Below are 17,067 nucleotides of genomic sequence, written 5' to 3'. Positions count from 1 at the left end.
ATGCTTTCAAATTGAGGATTGAAACTCATTAAAAGGTAATAAAAAATTTAGTTGGCTCAACTCATAATTTTTTATTAAATAGAATAAGGCATTTTAATGAAATGGAATAGAAAGGAAAATACCAGAGAGCTTTGTATTTAGTAAGAGTAAATATTGTTTCTAAAAACTTTTGCTCCAATTGTCTAGAAAATGGTTCCCTAGGTGTGTACCAGGCTAGACACTAAGTGAAATGAATTTTTTATTGTGAGTTGCAGGAAAAAAAAAACTTGAAAACCCTTGATGGAAAGCACCTTTTGATTTTACAGACAATGAAAGTAAAGCACAAAGGGTTTATAGGCTTTGCAGAAGCATACTGAATTTGTGTTAATGTTATGCCTCAAAGTAGCACTCAAGTCTCCCAATTCATTCCAAGTTGATTTTTCTGTTTCTGCCAAGTTTTCCTGCATTGTTAAGTGATGAATAGCCTTGAAAATATTTTTTCTTTAAGAAATATACTAATGATGTCTTAAATAAGCACCACAAATTTATGTCAAAGTACCTACATTTGTAAAAATATAAGGGAATATGTTTATCCCACACTTGTCCCTTTCCCTAAAGAAATTGGGGTAGACAGTCTCTGAGATGGCCCCCCAAGGGTCTCTACCTCCAATGATTCAGGCCCTTGTGGAATTTCCTTCCTTTAAGAGTGTACTGAACCAGGTGACTCCCTTTTAATAAACACAATGGGACAAAAGTGATGATATTACTTCCAAAATTAGATTCAAAGAGGTTGTACTTCCATCTTGCTTGTTCTTTCTTTCACTCATCCTGATGAAGCCAGCTGCCATCTTGGAATTTGCTGTATGGAGAAGCCCATGTAGGGAGGAAGTGAGGGAATATCTAGCAACAACCAGTCCAACAACTGGTAAGGACCTGAATTCTGCTAACAACCTCCTGAGTAAGCTTGGGAGCATCCTGACCCATGTAGCCTGAGTGGAGACGGCAGCTCTGCCCCACATCTAGATTATAATCTTGAGAAATACCCTGAGCTTGAGGATTAAGTTGCCTATGAATTCTGTACCCACTGAAGCCACAGATAACAAATATTTGTAGTTTTAAGCCTCTAAGTTATGGGTTAACTTGTTATGTAGTAATAGATATCTAAAAACACTATTTCCCCCCACAGGTACTAAAAAATATAAGAAAAGACCATGATGATTTTTCCCCACTAGTAAAATGAATGATTATGGTTGGTCTTAACATAAGTAATCTCAGGGAGCATTGTTCATTGCAGCACTATTTACAATGGCTAGAACATGGAAGCAACCTAGATGTCCATTGACAGATGAATGGATAAAGAAATTGTGGTATATGTACACAATGGAATCTTACTCAGCCATAAAAAGGAACACATTCAAATCAGTCCTAATGAGATGGATGAATCTAGAATCAATTATACAGAGTGAAGTAAGTCAGAAAGGGAAAGATAAATATCATATTCTAATGTATACATACAGAACCTAGGAAAATAGTACTGAAGAATTTATTTACACGGAGACAATGGAGAAACAGATATAGGGAATAGACTTATGGACATGGGGAGAGGGGAGGAGAGGGTGAGATGTTTGGAGAGAGTAACATAAAAACTTACATTACCATGCATAAAATAGATAACCAATGGAAATTTGCTGTATGGCTCAGGAAACTCAAATGGGGCTCTGTATCAACCTAGAGGGGTGGGATGGGGAGGGAGATGGGAGGGAGGTTCAAAAGGGAGGGGATATATGTACACCTATGGCTGATTCATGTTGAGGTTGGACAGAAAACAGAAAAATTCTGTAAAGCAATTATCCTTCAACAAAAAATTTAAAAAATTTTAAAAACAATAATAACATAAACAAAAAAAGATGGAAAATGAGGAAAAGTGAGACAAAGGTATAGGACACTGAAATGTGAAGATATGGTTGACAAAAATAAATTGTACAAGGCAAAGAGATGTTATTTTTTATTTTTAAAAAAAATATAGGCATACTGGAAAACCTCATACATGGCTGATGAGAATATAAAATGGTATAGCCACTGTGGAAAAGAGATTAGCATGAAAGCATAGTCACTCAGTAATGTCCAACTCCTTTCAATTCTATGGATTTGTAGCCCACCAGGCTCCTCTGTCCATGGAATTCTCCAGGCAAGTATACTGGAGTGGGTTGCCATTCCCTTCTCCAGGGGATCTTCCTGATCCACCAATCGAACCCGGGTCTCCTGCACTGCAGGCAGATTCTTTACTGTCTGAGCCGTGAGGGAAAAGAAGTGAGAGGTTCCTCAAAGAGTTAAACATAAAATTCTCATTTGATCCTAACAGTTACACTTCTGGAAATATACCCAAGGGAATTAAACCAGTCCACACAAACATTTATACAGGAATGTTCATAGCAGTATTTTTCATATTAGTCAAAAAGTAGAAGCAACCTGAGTGCCTATCAATGGATGAAGGGACAAACAAAATACAGCATATCTACACAATGGATTATTATTCAGCCATAAAAAAGAATGAAGTATTGATATACACTGCAGCATGGGTGAATGAACCTTGAAAACACTATGTACATGTACGCTACATGAAAGACATGAACATCATATGATTCAATGGATATGAAATGTTGAAAACAGAAAATTCCTTAGAGACAAAGTAGACCAATGGGTGTTGAGACAGGAAGAAATGACTATGACGTAACTGCTTAGCAGGTGTGGGGTTTCTTTGGGGATATTATGAAAATATTCTGGAATTAGTGGTGATGGTAAACAACATGATGAGTGTCCTGGAAATGCCTAATTGCACACTTTAAAATAGTTAAAATAACTGTGAATTTGATTGCTACTGAATCAGGTCTGGCTGCTTACCACTCCAAATCAATACCTGACAGAGAGAGAGAGACAAATGTTGGTAGAAAGGAAAATTGTTTTTAATAAGAATGCCAGCAATCTGGGGAGATGGTGGACTCAGTGTTCCACAGAAACCACATCTGAAGATTCTGCTCAGCTATGAAAGTTTTTAAAGTGAAAAAGAAAAATAACCTCTGTTAACCACTGAAATAGGGCATCAGAGTCATCACATGCCTCACTCTGTGCAGGCTTGTATCTGTTTATCAACTTCCTGTGACTGTGATCTTTCTTTAGATGCTATCTTGTGCACATAATTTGTTCACAAGATTACTAGGGAGAGATCTGGAACTCTGTTAATTACTTATTCTTCACTTCTACTTCTTTGATTTATGGAAAGAATCAACAAGGTAAGCAAAATTTTGTGTGACCAAAGATGTGAAAGCTATGCTAGGGCTGGAGATGAGCAGAGAATGAGGGTGTGCCGTTTAAGTTTGGTGACAAGACAGAGGAGCCTACTGTGAGAGTTCTTTCCTGCCAAAGGCTGCTTAAATGATGGTATGTTAGATTTATTCTATTTTTTTTTAAAGGCAATCAGAGATGAGGGGATGACATAAGAGATAAGGAAATGAGACAAAACTGAAAAAAGGGACTCCACTATTTGTCCTCCAAAGAGTTGTTCTATTGGCTTGGAGCAGTCACTAATCTAGTGAGTGAGGACCAGCAGTGTCATACAAGCTGATTTTATGGGGTAATTAACCCATGTGATTTATCACACTATCACAACAGTAAGTGCTTCCAAACAGGAATGTATATTTTTAATATAACCTCATTAAAGAGCTGATCCACGTCTCAAAATCATCAGAACATTTTTTTCAATTTTAGAGTACATTAAGGCCAAGAGACTTATTTTCTTATATTTCTTTCCATGTAGGATTTTATAGGGGTCAAACATTTTATTCTTTTCAAATAATTCCCTAATGGGATTCTGTATATAATCTACTAGATAATAAATTCTTTTATGTGCTCAAGGAAAAATTAAAAGTCTATCATGAGATCAGAAAAAGAGAAAAGAACATTCCTTGAGTGGGATCATTTAATCGGAACCATAGATAGAAAATGTGTGTGTGTGATGTGGATTATTTTGATATTTTTCAGGAAGGAGTTCTCTGATGTCAAAAAGGAATGTACTAAGTTCACAAGCTTTAATATTAAAGTATGTAGATTATAAACTTTCCATGTCTATATATTCCTTCTCTTTCAAATTCCATATCTCAACTATCTCTGAAACTATTTCTTTTGTTATAACTCTAATGGCAAGTCTCTCTCTAATTTCTCAGTCTGCACACTCACTATTTCTAGATAGATGGTTTTTAAAATAATTCTTCACCTGGCTCTGGACCTCAGGTCTATGCACGAGGGTCATCCTACTCTAATCCTTACACTCAAGTCAAGAGCGATTTTTCCAAAACAAGTATCATAGGCCACTTCAAATATCCTTTTTAACTACAAGCAAGAAGTGATCTCTTGCTTGGTCAATAAAACAATGTAGTGGATCTTGGATAAGATTTTTCAATGAAGTATAGAAAAGACTAAAGGATAGAGAAAAGAAAAAGAAAGAAAGGAAGAGGGGGAAAATGGAAGAAAATATTAATGGGGAAGACTTGCTTTGGGAAACTCTTGTCTTAATGACAATTAAACAGTTGTTTAATTACAATTTGTTTAGAATTTCTTGCTGTCAGGGTCAAAAGCTTGGCATCTACTGAACAATTTAAAAGCAAGTTTTACACTGGTTTACAAAACTGGTTTCTCCTGGCTTTTTGCCTGCCTTTCTAGACCTTTCTTCTGCCTTTCCAGTCAGGTTTTTTTCACCCTCGTCTTTGATACTCTAAGAAAGTCTCCCCATCCTAACTGGCAAATGTCTGCTTATCCTTCATGAGGATCATTGTTGTTTAGTTGCCAAGTTGTGTCCAACTCTTTCGAGACCCTGTGGACTGTGTAGTCCGCTAGGCTCCCCTGCCCATGGGAATTTCCAAGTTAAGAATACTGAAGTGGGTTGCCATTTCCTGCTCCAGGAGATCTTCCCAACCCAGGGATCAAACCCACATTTCCTGCATTGATAGGCAGATTATTTACCACTGAGCCACCAGGGAAGCACTGGAGAAGATAATTCAATTCAAATGTTTCCTCCACAGAGAGCTGCTAAACTCCCAGGCAGCAAGCAACACTATGTGTTTCAGGCTGCCATCAACCCTATTCAAAGATCTTTAATCACACTTTAATCATATGCTAAATAGGAAAAGGAGTACATCAAGGCTGTATATTGTCACCCTGCTTATTTAACTTATATGCAGAGTACATCATGAGAAACGCTGGGCTGGAAGAAGCACAAGCTGGAATCAAGATTGCCAGAGAAATATCAATAACCTCAGATATGCAGATGACACCACCCTTATGGCAGAAAGTGAAGAGGAACTAAAGAGCCTCTTGATGAAAGTGAAAGAGGAGAGTGAAAAAGTTGGCTTAAAGCTCAACATTCAGAAAACTAAGATCATGGCATCTGGTCCCATCACCTCATGGGAAATAGATGGGGAAACAGTGGAAACAGTGTCAGACTTTATTTTGGGGGGCTCCAAAATCACTGCAGATGGTGAGTGCAGCCATGAAATTAAAAGACACTTACTCCTTCAAAGGTTCATCTGGTCAAGGCTATGGTTTTTCCAGTGGTCATGTATGGATGTGAGAGTTGGGCTGTGAAGAAAGCTGAGCACCAAAGAATTGATGATTTTGAACTGTGGTGTTGGAGAAGACTCTTGAGAGTCCCTTGGACTGCAAGGAGATCCAACCAGTCCATCCTAAAGGAGATCAGTCCTGGGTGTTCATTGGAAGGACTGATGCTGAAGCTGAAACTCCAATACTTTGGCCACCTCATTCGAAGAGTTGACTCATTGGAAAGGACTGTGAGGCTGGGAGGGATTGGGGGCAGGAGGAGAAGGGGATGACAGAGGATGAGATGGCTGGATGGCATCACCAACTCAATGCACATGAGTTTGAGTAAACTTCGGGAGTTTGTGATGGACAGGGAGGCCTGACGTGCTGCGATTCATGCGGTCGCAAAGAGTCAGACATGACTGAGCGACTGAACTGAACTGAACTGAATCATATGGCTGAAGAGTCTGGCTTTCTAAGGTTTCTAAAAGAATTCTGAGCAAGCACATTGTCTGACTTGTCCTAAGTACTCGATAAGTGAATATAAAATATATGAATAAATATGTTAAATATTCTTCATGTGTTTACATACAATTTTACTGCCTCTTGGTTAAAATTATTCCTGCAGAATTTTTGCCACTTATGCTATAAGAATTAATAATCACGTGGGGAAATCATCGTGTGTGTGTGTGTGTGTGTGTGTGTGTTAGTCACTCAGTCATGTCTGACTCTTTGTGACCATGGACTGTAGCTTTCCAGGCTCCTCTGTCCATGGAATTCTCCAAGCAAGAATACTGGAGTGGGTTGTCATGCCCTTCTCCAGGGGATTTTCCTGGCCCAGGGATTAAATCCGGGTCTCCTGTATTGCAGGCAGATTCTTTACCATCTGAACTACCAGGGAAGCCCATCAGTGCCCATCACTAATTCTACTAGTTTTAGTGCTTTCTACACTCCAGAATTTAGCATCAGTTAGGAACATTCTGCATCCAAGTGCCCATGTTCAAAAGTCCAGTTCCACAACTTCCTAGCTGTGACTTTGGGCAAATTACACAGCCAGCTCTTTGCTGCAGGCAGCTCATCTGATGATAATAATAGTAAGGTTTAAATTATTTAATACCTATAAAGACCATAGAACTGTCCCCAGCACATAGTAAGAGGTCAATAAATATTAGCTATAGTTATTGCCCAAGTAAGAAGCAGAAAATCAATGCCTATAATTCAAAGCTTCTGCGCTAATGACTTTCAATTTGAAAAGCACTATTTAATTTATCTGAAAGCCCTATTTGTTCTCTCTGTCCTCAGCTCCTTGATATGTATGGTAGACTTTCCTATGATAGTCACGTGGACCTCTTGTCATTATCTCAGATTCAACTACTTTGGTTGTTAACTACTTACTTCTTTGAGTTGCTCCTCCAGCTTGTAGATCACAAACTCTACATTTTATTCAAGCCAGGTTAAACATAGTTCTCAAAAATCAAGAAAATTATCTAGTCTTTTCATGTGACAAGAAACAGACCAAAAGTGGGGGCTTTTTGTTTGTTTATTAAAAGGTCATCTTTTTGTTTTAAGGCTGGTAACATGTCATATTGCCAGACCGTCAATTTGCAAATGCTAATCATGTTCTACTATAACCTGATTGTTGATATAGATGTGTTATTTGTGAGGATTCATTACTCTGAACCCTTTTAACTTGAGAAGTTATCCTTCAATAAAAATTTTATTTTAGAAAAAGTTAAATTTATTTATGCACGGTGATGAACGACCTAGTAATGTCTGTCTTCTATGTCAGAGTCCTGCCTCTGTCACAGTATTTCTAGTGAGACAGACCTTATCTCCCTTTTCTCTCCTAGAACTCTCTCCCTTGATTAGCCAACCTCACAATACTATCCACTCAATTCTCCAAGCCAAAACCACAGAGTAAAAATTGATTTGCCATCTTTTTTACCACCATGAATACGCCATCAATCATCACGTCTCATTAATTCCACTTCTAAAATACCTTCGATGTCCATAAAATGCCTTGTCAGTCCCAAGGTCAGTACCCTAACCCTGGCTCTCAGCATTTTTTGCTTGGATTATTGCAGATGCCTACTGACTCAATCCTTGGCTGGTGGTGGTCTCCCACCATCCTAACAATGCTGCCTGTGTGTGTCCTTTCTATGAATTATACCTGCTCATGAAGTTTATATGCTTAAATGCAATTGATCTTTTCCCATTACCTACAAAATGAAATGTAAACCTTTTGATAGAGTATATTCAAGTCTTCCCCAGATTACTGCACCCTCCATTTTCAAGGTCATCTCTGGTCATCCCCCACTCTTCCACCATAGTTTCCTGTTACCTGAACATTCCTCATCAAGTTCGCACCCTTACATCATCATTTCTGCACTTCTCTATAAGAAATCCTGTTTATGTTCAAGGCTTAGTTCAAATGTCAGCCCTTCTGAGGCTTTCCTTTCCCTGCCTGCTCTGCCTTTCCACAGAGAGCATCATAACCTTTTCAGTATTTTCACTTCTCTAACTCTCCTTTCACACTTTTATCATAGCATTACTGTGCAATATTGCAGTTAGTTGTTTACATATTCATTTATGCAGAAAGGCTTTGTGCATTTGTCATGTGTCAGGGTCTCTACTGATTTCTTGGAACTCAATAATCAGCAGGATAGGTAAGGAGTCTGTTCTATTTTGCTATCTAGACTAAGCTGCTTGAGGTTAAAGAACATAGCTTACTTACCTTTGCATCCTTAGGTTGGGCTCCCCTTGTGGTTCAGCTGGAAAAGAACCCACCTGAAATGCAGGAGACCTGGGTTCGATCCCTGAGTTGGGACGATCCCATGAAGAAGGGAAAGGCTACCCACTCCAGCATTCTGGCCTGGAGAATACCATGGACTGTATAGTCCATGGAGTCACAAAGAGTTGGGCAGGATTGAGGGATTCTCACTTTCACTTTCATCCTTAGGTTAGATTAGAGCCTAGCATCTAATTAGCAAATTTTCAATTGAATTTATGCTCTCTAGGGAATACAGATTAGACTTCCCTGGTGTCCAGTGATTAAGAATTCGCCTATCCATGCAGGGGACATGGGTTCGATCCCTGGTCTGGGAAAACCCCACATGTCATGGGGCAACTAAGTCCAAGCACCATAACAGCTGAAGCTAGAGCCTGTACTCTGCAACAAGAGAAGCCACCACAATGAGAAGGTCCACACACCACAATGAAGTGTAGCCTCAGCTCGCCGCAGAGAAAGCAGCCTCTGCTCACCTCTGCTCACCAACTAGAGAAAGTCCATGAGCAGCACTAAAGAACCAATGCAGCCAAAAAAAAAAAAGAATAGAGACTTGTACCATTGGTACAGAAAACAAACTGTGACACATAGTAGTTTTATTTTTATTATTAATGCAAGCATTAATAGAGGTTTACCTAAACCGATTTATCAATTCTGTTTTCCATCCCAGGGTCACTGCCTTAATCAAGATCCTAGATTAGTTTCTAAATAACATCAAACTCTAATTTACTGAAAGAACTTAGTTTTTGATAATTCTGTTATTGAATCAAATAAGTGTTCTAAGAAAATTAATGACAAAATAGTTCTGAATGGCAAATCTTCTAGTGTTAAAGAGCTTTGCTGAATTTCTGAAATGTAGGAGAGTAAATAATCCTGATGACCAGAATTTTCAGTGGGAGCCCCTGCCTCTTTTTCCCCAATAAGCATCACTGATTTGCTGTGTCTGTAGAGTCAGACCCATCTAGTATTCAAGCCAATCTATATTAGACTAAAGCAACCCATCAACAACTTGTCCAAAAAACCTGTGTTCTAACACGACTTGCCTGACCTCTGGTTTCTGTTTGATCACTTGGTCATTGTTTAGACTGTCCTAGGCTATCCTATTACCCTAGGAACCCAGTTATCACATGTGACTGAAATCTTGTCTTGAAACAATTGACCATCTGGCCTAAAACCCAGTTCCTTTATTACAAACAAAAATTTACAGTCTAGGGACCAACTCTATGGACGAATGGGTAGCTTATCTCAGCATCACATCCTGCTTTGTTGTCATTTCTATACTGTCTCTACTAGTTTGTATTTCAAAGGCCTGATCAGGCTTTATGATTAAAATAAGACAGGTAATACACTAAATTAGTCGAGTGTGGCCTAACCACAACCACTGTTACCTACTTCATTTCAAATGAAACTGTGATGTTGCTCAGAATTTAGATACTCACGTGCTTTATGGAATGCCCCTCAAACCACAGAGTAAGTGCATATTAATTACTTCGAGACAATTATAACAATTCCATTCCCACTGACAGCAAGCTTGCCTGTGACATATCCTTAGTCAATGAGACCATCTATTGGGAGGCTTCAAGGGAAATACACCTTCAAGGACACAAAACAGGGACCTGTGCCCCCCTGACTTAGGAAGTTGCCATAGATGATATATTGCCTGAGGCCACAGTAGTCATCTTACCACCATGGGAAAAAAAAAAAAAAAACAGAAGAAAGAAAAGAAAACTTCTAAGATTCTGAGCAAGAGTCTCGCCTAATAAGTCAAACCTGTAACACTCTATCTCACCTTCTTATATTTTCCTGATCATTTATATCCATTTTAGTTTGGCATTTTATTTACAGGCAAAGCCATCCTAACCCTTGGATTCAAGTTCCAATAAAGGCCTGAGAGTGAACCAAGATGGATCTAAAGTTTCCTTTGAAAGTTACAAACGCATAGAAGGTAAATATAAACTCTTAGAAAATAGAAGACTGTATTCCTGAGTGGGCGGTAAGTGGATAAGTAGGACAGTACAGACCACCAGAAGCACTTCTGCTCTGGACAGGATGGGGGAGGCCCACTTCTCCCTGCTCTTCCCCACTAAGTGTGATGATAAACTCTAGAAATAATGCAAAAAGCAAACAAAAGAAGTGTCTGAAATCTGGTAAGGAGAAATCAAACTGGTTTTGGACTTCATGACCAGCAGAACAAAACAGTGGTCAAGTATGTCATATTCGCCACTGAACAGAAGACAGGCACCCAGATCCAACTTTTTGACCCTCATCCTAGCAGTAAAGGCAGCTCAAGTCGGCCCAGACCCCCATGGGGGGAATAAAAGAGATGAACCCTCAACACCCACAAGGATCCATTGTGAGTCCATCTAACAATGAGTGACTATGGCAAAACCTTGGATGAAAGAACTATAATGAGTGAGGAAAACAGCCATTTTCCAAAAGTAACATACTATATAGCTCATTTAGGTAATATTTTTTGAAACAACACAGTTTTAGAAATGACTGAACAGATTGGTAATAGAGTTTGAGAAGGAGGGAGTATTGGCAAAGATGGGTGTAGGGATCCTTATGATGATGGGACTGCTTAAGATCTTTACTCTGGAGCCAGATACAAAAACCTACAACATGATAAAATTATATAGAACTCCAAGCACACATGGGCTTCCTTAGTGGCTCAGTAGTAAAGCATCTGCCTGTGGTCCCTGGGTCAGGAAGATCCCCTGGAGGAGGGCATGGCAACCCACTCCAGTATTCTTGCCTGGAGAATCCCAGAGACTGGGGAGCCTGGCAGGCTACAGTCCATAGTGTCACAAAGAGTCAGATGACTAAAGCGACTGAGCACGCACGTGTACATACACACACACACAAGAGTGCGAGCTAAACTGCAGAAATATAAATAAGATCAGTGGTTTGTATCAATTCCTGTATCCTAGTTGCAACTCCATATTACAGCTTTGTACATTGTCACAATTGGGGAGACACTGCTAAAGGATACAAGAGGTCTCTCTGTCTTATATTTTAAAACTTATCATAAATCTACAATAATCTCAAAATTTTCAACTTAAAAAAACACATGAGGAGCAAATTAAACACAGCTGGGGCCCTGTTTTTCAGTTTGTGACCCTACTTAAGAGAATATCTCATAGTCTGTCTAGTTCCAGAAATACCTAAGAAATACAAGACCTGTCTCTAGGTTCAGGTCTTGGAAATTTTGAGAAGCCTTTCAATCCATCTTTTCATGTGGATGGACCTGGAGACTGTCATGAAAAATGATGTCAGAAAGAGCAAAACAAATAGTGTACATTAATGCACATATGTGGAATATAGAAAAACAGTACAGATGAAACTATTTGCAAAGCAGAAATAAAGACACAGACATACAAACATATGGACACAAGAAAACAAATGGACACCAAGAGGGGAAGGGGGGTTGGGATAAATTGGGTAACTGAGATTGACAATTATACACTACTATGTATAAAAGAGAGAACTGATGAGAAATGCCTGTATAGCACAGGGGAAAAAATAGGTACACTCTGTTTGCAGGTCATATATTAAGGTAATCTTAAAAATGCATTCCAATATGCAGTAGGTGCAGGCAAATACTGTTTGATTCCACTTACAGGAGATACCTAGAATAGTCACACACAGAGTCAGAAAGTAGGTTGGTAGATGCCAGGGGCCAGGGTTTGGGGGTGAGGAGGAGGATTGGGGAGTTGGTGTTTGATGGGAATGAAGTTTCAGTTTGGGATTTGGGAGCTGGATGGTGGCGAGAGCTGCACAACATTGTGAAGGTACTTTATGCCACTGAACTGTGCAGTGAAATATGGTTAAAATAGTATGTTGTGTCCGTGTGGCTTTTTACTACAATAAAAAGAAAACATTAAAAATCATTTAGAAAGGTTTAGTAAACATTGAGGAACCTGTATGCCAAACTTTATCTCCTTTTTTACATCTGTATCTGCTCTTCTGCTATCAACATACAGATCAATCCTGGTTCCTGAGGATAAAAGAGCTATTGCTGAGTGTGCATCACCGCCCACAAGATTCTAGGTATTTCAGGAAGCATAAGGGCTTCCCTGGTGGTCCGATGATAAAGAATCTGCCTGCAATGCAGGAGACCTGGGTTCAATCCCTGGTTCGGGAAGATCCCCTGGAGAAAGAAATGGCAACCCAATCTAGTATTCTTGCCTGGAGAATTCCATAGACAGAGGAGTCTGGTGAGCTACAGGCCATGGGATTGCAAAGAGTTGGACACAACTGAGCAACTAACACTTTGACTCTTCACTTTCAGGAAGCAAAATTTACTCCTTGAAGGGAAAAAATTCAGGGAGTTAGAGAGACAAAGAAGGAAATTTACAGTGAACATTACAGTCATGAATGAAATAGTGAAGTGCTGTAGCAATTAGTTGAAAGAGTTGCCAAGAGGTTTTTGAAAAGATGATAACTGCAGATCAAGCCATATGCAGTGTTCAATACGCATTCAATATCTACTAATGTTGTAAAGCATGTATAGCAAAGTAAATACTGGAAGTCATCAGTGCACAGAACTGCAGAGAGATATATAAGTAACTGCTTTCCTAAATATTTTCTGTGCTGGGGTTCTTACTTTTTCCCTTCATAAGCTTTCGTTGTGCCTCACTGAAGGATAAATGAGTGGAACACACACCCAAGATCAGTGCCAGCAACCTTTTATAAGAATTCATTTCTCTCTCTGAAAGGTTCCAGGCAAAGCTCACCCTCCCCCCTCAGGAGAGGAATTAAACAGATATGGTTTGAGTCCTTTCAAAGTTCATAATCTGAATTGTAGCTTGAAGAAAGATATTCCCTATATTCCAGGTAAGTGACAATAACTTTACAAATAATGGTTTTCTTTATGAAAACTCATAGAGTAAGGCCTAATCTGTAACCCTGGAGCTAAAATATTTGATTTTATGTTTTGTTTGTAATTCGATACATCTATTTTTTTGAAAGAGTATACTCTCTTATGCAAGTTATAGTAAAAAGAAATAAGGCAACAATTTAGATAAACCTAGAACATAAACCACTGTCTACATAGTCGGCTTAATATTTTAGTTTTTGTTACCAGACAGGCATAGACCTAATGACAACTTAAAAGATCAGGAAGAAGCACATTGGAAGGAAAGACCATTTTCACTCAGAGTCATGTTCTAGACTGACAGGAAAAAATACAAAAGATGGAAGTGTTTAATTCTGTTTAAGGTTATAATTCAATAAGTCATTGTGTGTCCTGAGGGCCCTAAACCTAAGTCCCTGTGGTTATTCAATTTATGATTTTTTTGTCAATTTTTCTCCCAAATTATGTCTAAGCCACTATTGACATCAGATCTAACAATTGGACTTATGAAAAAAAACCAAAGGCCATGTTGATACCTGTTCTAGGCTGTCAATGAAAGCCACCTTTATGAATATACAATACTCAGAGCAGAAATTAATTTAGAAAGGATAATATGGAACCAAAAAAACAGCTCCAAAATGATGTAATTTATTTATGAATTTAGCTGAAAGACCCATAAAACCAAATGACTCTACCTAGTAATTTTCTGTCATTGTATTGTTTATTATAACTTTCTGGTTCACAAGTGCTGCAATATGCCACAATTACTTAAGCTATATCTTTAATTAAGCATTAATAAAATATGAGTTGGATAATTATCCCAGCAATTTTATTATATAATTAGTGAACAAGTTAACATGAAATTGCACTATGAAACTTTATATAAAATTTAGTATGTGCATATATAGTTTAATTTAATGAGTGAAACCATCCTCAAAACAAAAATAAGAAGGATTTTTCAAGTGTTATTTCTAGAAGTAATTCCCAAGGAGAAGGAAAGTTTTTAAACCATCAGCTTAGAAATTTTAGAAGTGAAAATAAGTATGTTTATCTGTGGTTTTCATTCTCCGCCACTGTCCAAGTTCTCCTAACCCTCCCTGTCTCTCAATGAACCACCATTTGTAGCATAGTAGGTCATGGGACATCTTTGCTACAGAGCAGGAAGTGAATTGAAAGCCACAGAAGATTCAAGCTACATGCCCAGTCATCCCACCTTTTGGAGCTGAGGCTGGCTTCCTAGTTCCAGTTAAACCAGTTCCTCTCTTCCTACTGACTTCACCCTCACTGCAGCAGAAAACATTAATACTTTAATAATATGATAAGAAAATATTCATTAAGGTTATTGCTGATGGAACACATTTTTAAATAATTAATGTAGCATCATGACCATTTCTGTTGGGCCCTTCTCATTATTTTCCTTTTGAAAGCTTTTTAACCAGTCTTATATTTTATTATTTTCCCCAAATAAAATTTGTATAATTTTCTAATCTAATTTTGTTTTTTTAGTCTTGAGGTATATTTTAGTTGACCCCCTCATTTAATTTATAGATAAAATTGAGAATTGTCTTTTTATAATTTTATAGTAGTCAGTCTTCTCCAAGAACAGAATATATCTTCCCAGTTTTTTAATAAATGGATGGATACTTAAGATTTTCTTTGTTTAGAACTTAAAACTTTCTTGTTTAGTTTATTCTTAAGTGTTCTGTTGCACTTTTGTTTACATGTATTATATACATTGTGTGGATGTATTATAATATATTTGTGTGTTCATAGCCAGAACTATTACTACATTATTGTATTCTCTCTTGTTTTTAATAGATTTTCACTTGATAACTTTCAGTTTTTCAGACACAATACTTGCATAGAATAATGTTTTTAAACTTCCTAAAATGTTTACTTCTCTTTTGTCCATTGCATCAGCTTATAAGTCTAGAGATATATAAGTTTACAGAAGTAATGAAAGGATATCTTACTTGCCATAATTTCATAGGTATGTCAGATAACTGTTTTAACCTCTAAACATAAGGGCTTTTGTTTGCTCTGTGTATACCTAGAAATATATAAAGGTACATACATACATCTGTGAATATATATATATACACACACACACATGTCCAGTTGTTGTTGTCACATATATGCCGCATATAACTGTCACTGAATTTATTTATAATAGACACCTCAGGGAGGAACATCTATTCCTACAGGTTTTAGGTACGATAGAAATTGTTTCATCAAATGGTTTTGGAAGACTCTTTTGAGGCAATTATATGATTTTTACCTGATCAATATGGCTAATTATATTAGCATAGCTCCTAGTATTAAATCATGTACTCTTGGTACAAACCTCACTTTTTGGTGCTTTGTTATTATTTTGAAGTATGGTGAATTCTATATTTAAAATTATTCTATAGTATAGTTTTGGAAAACATAATGAAAGTTCCTCACAAAATTAAAACTAGAACTTCTACATGATCCAGAAATTTTACTTTTGAGTATAGATCCAAAGGAAATGAAATCAGTACCTTGAGACTGTGTGCGAAGTTGCTTCAGTCATGCCTGATTCTGTGCAATGCTAGGGACTGCAGCCCACCAAGCTTCTCTGTCCATGGGATTCTCCAGGCAAGAATAGTAGAATGGGCTGCCATGCACTTCTCCAGGGGATCTTTCCAATCCATTATTTTTTATAGCTAGGTTCAAACATACATCATTAAGAGCTTATAAGTCAAATGAAATATAAATGTATTTAAAGGTATAAAATTAAGAACATAGACATATAATTAAGATCAGTGATGAGGAATATGGAGGGGAGGAAGTGGCAATATAATAAATTTATCTTTTCTCAAAATAGGAAGTCAATAGTTAACTTCTGCAGATTTTAGAAATCAAATATATTATATATTAAGAACTGAATGTTTACCTTCTCCACCTCCAGTTTATATGTTGGAAGGCTACCTGCTCCCACCCCCACAATGTGATGGTATTAGGAGGTGAGGTCTTTGGGAGTTGATTAGGTCTTTGGGGCAGAGCCTTCTTAAATGAGAGTAGTGCCTTTCAAGAAGATCCAAGACAGCTTACTTGGCTCTCGGCTCTCTGCTCTCTACCATGTGAGGACACAATGAGAAGCTAAGCCTGCTGTCTACAACACAGAAGAGAGCCCTTACTAGAACTAGACCATGACTGCATCTGATCTTGAACTTCCAGCCCCCAGAACTGTGGGAGGATTTCCGTTGTTGATAAGCCACCCATGTTATGGTATTTTGCTGTAACAGTCTGAGCTAAGGAATTATATAAACTTTAATTTTTTTTCATGGTCAAATCTCTGTGGCATTTAGACAATAGCTGTCAAAGTAAAAGTGTCTACATTTTTGACCCTAAGCTTTCTTTGGGGAATTTTTTTATAGATATACCTGGTGGCTCAGTGGTAAAGAATCTGCCTGCCAAGCAGCAGACACAGGTTCGATCCCTTTGTTGGGAAGATCCCTGGAGAAGGCAATGGCACCCCACTTCAGTACTCTTGCCTGGGAAATCCCATGGATGGAGGAGCCTGGGGGGCTACAGTCCACGGGATTGCTAAAGAGTCATGATGTAATGACTAAATAGCAACAATACATTAAAAGCTATAAAATATTTATGGGAATATTTGTATAATTTTGTTTGTATAAAAAAGATTTGAAGAAATCTAAATGTCCATCTGTGTAAGATTCATTAAATTATGCTAACTTCAGATGGATTCAATAATTGCTAAAAAAAAAAAAAAATTGAGTCAATTCTGAAACAAATGTCTGAGATGTATAAGTGAAAATATAAGCTTAGAGCAATATATATATATAAAACAATGTATAACAATATATATGCCATT

This window comes from Odocoileus virginianus, chromosome 8 (assembly GCF_023699985.2).
Source record: "Odocoileus virginianus isolate 20LAN1187 ecotype Illinois chromosome 8, Ovbor_1.2, whole genome shotgun sequence".
NCBI lineage: Eukaryota > Metazoa > Chordata > Mammalia > Artiodactyla > Cervidae > Odocoileus > Odocoileus virginianus.
The sequence above is the reverse complement of the archived record's forward strand: the minus strand, read 5'-3'. Positions refer to the sequence as shown.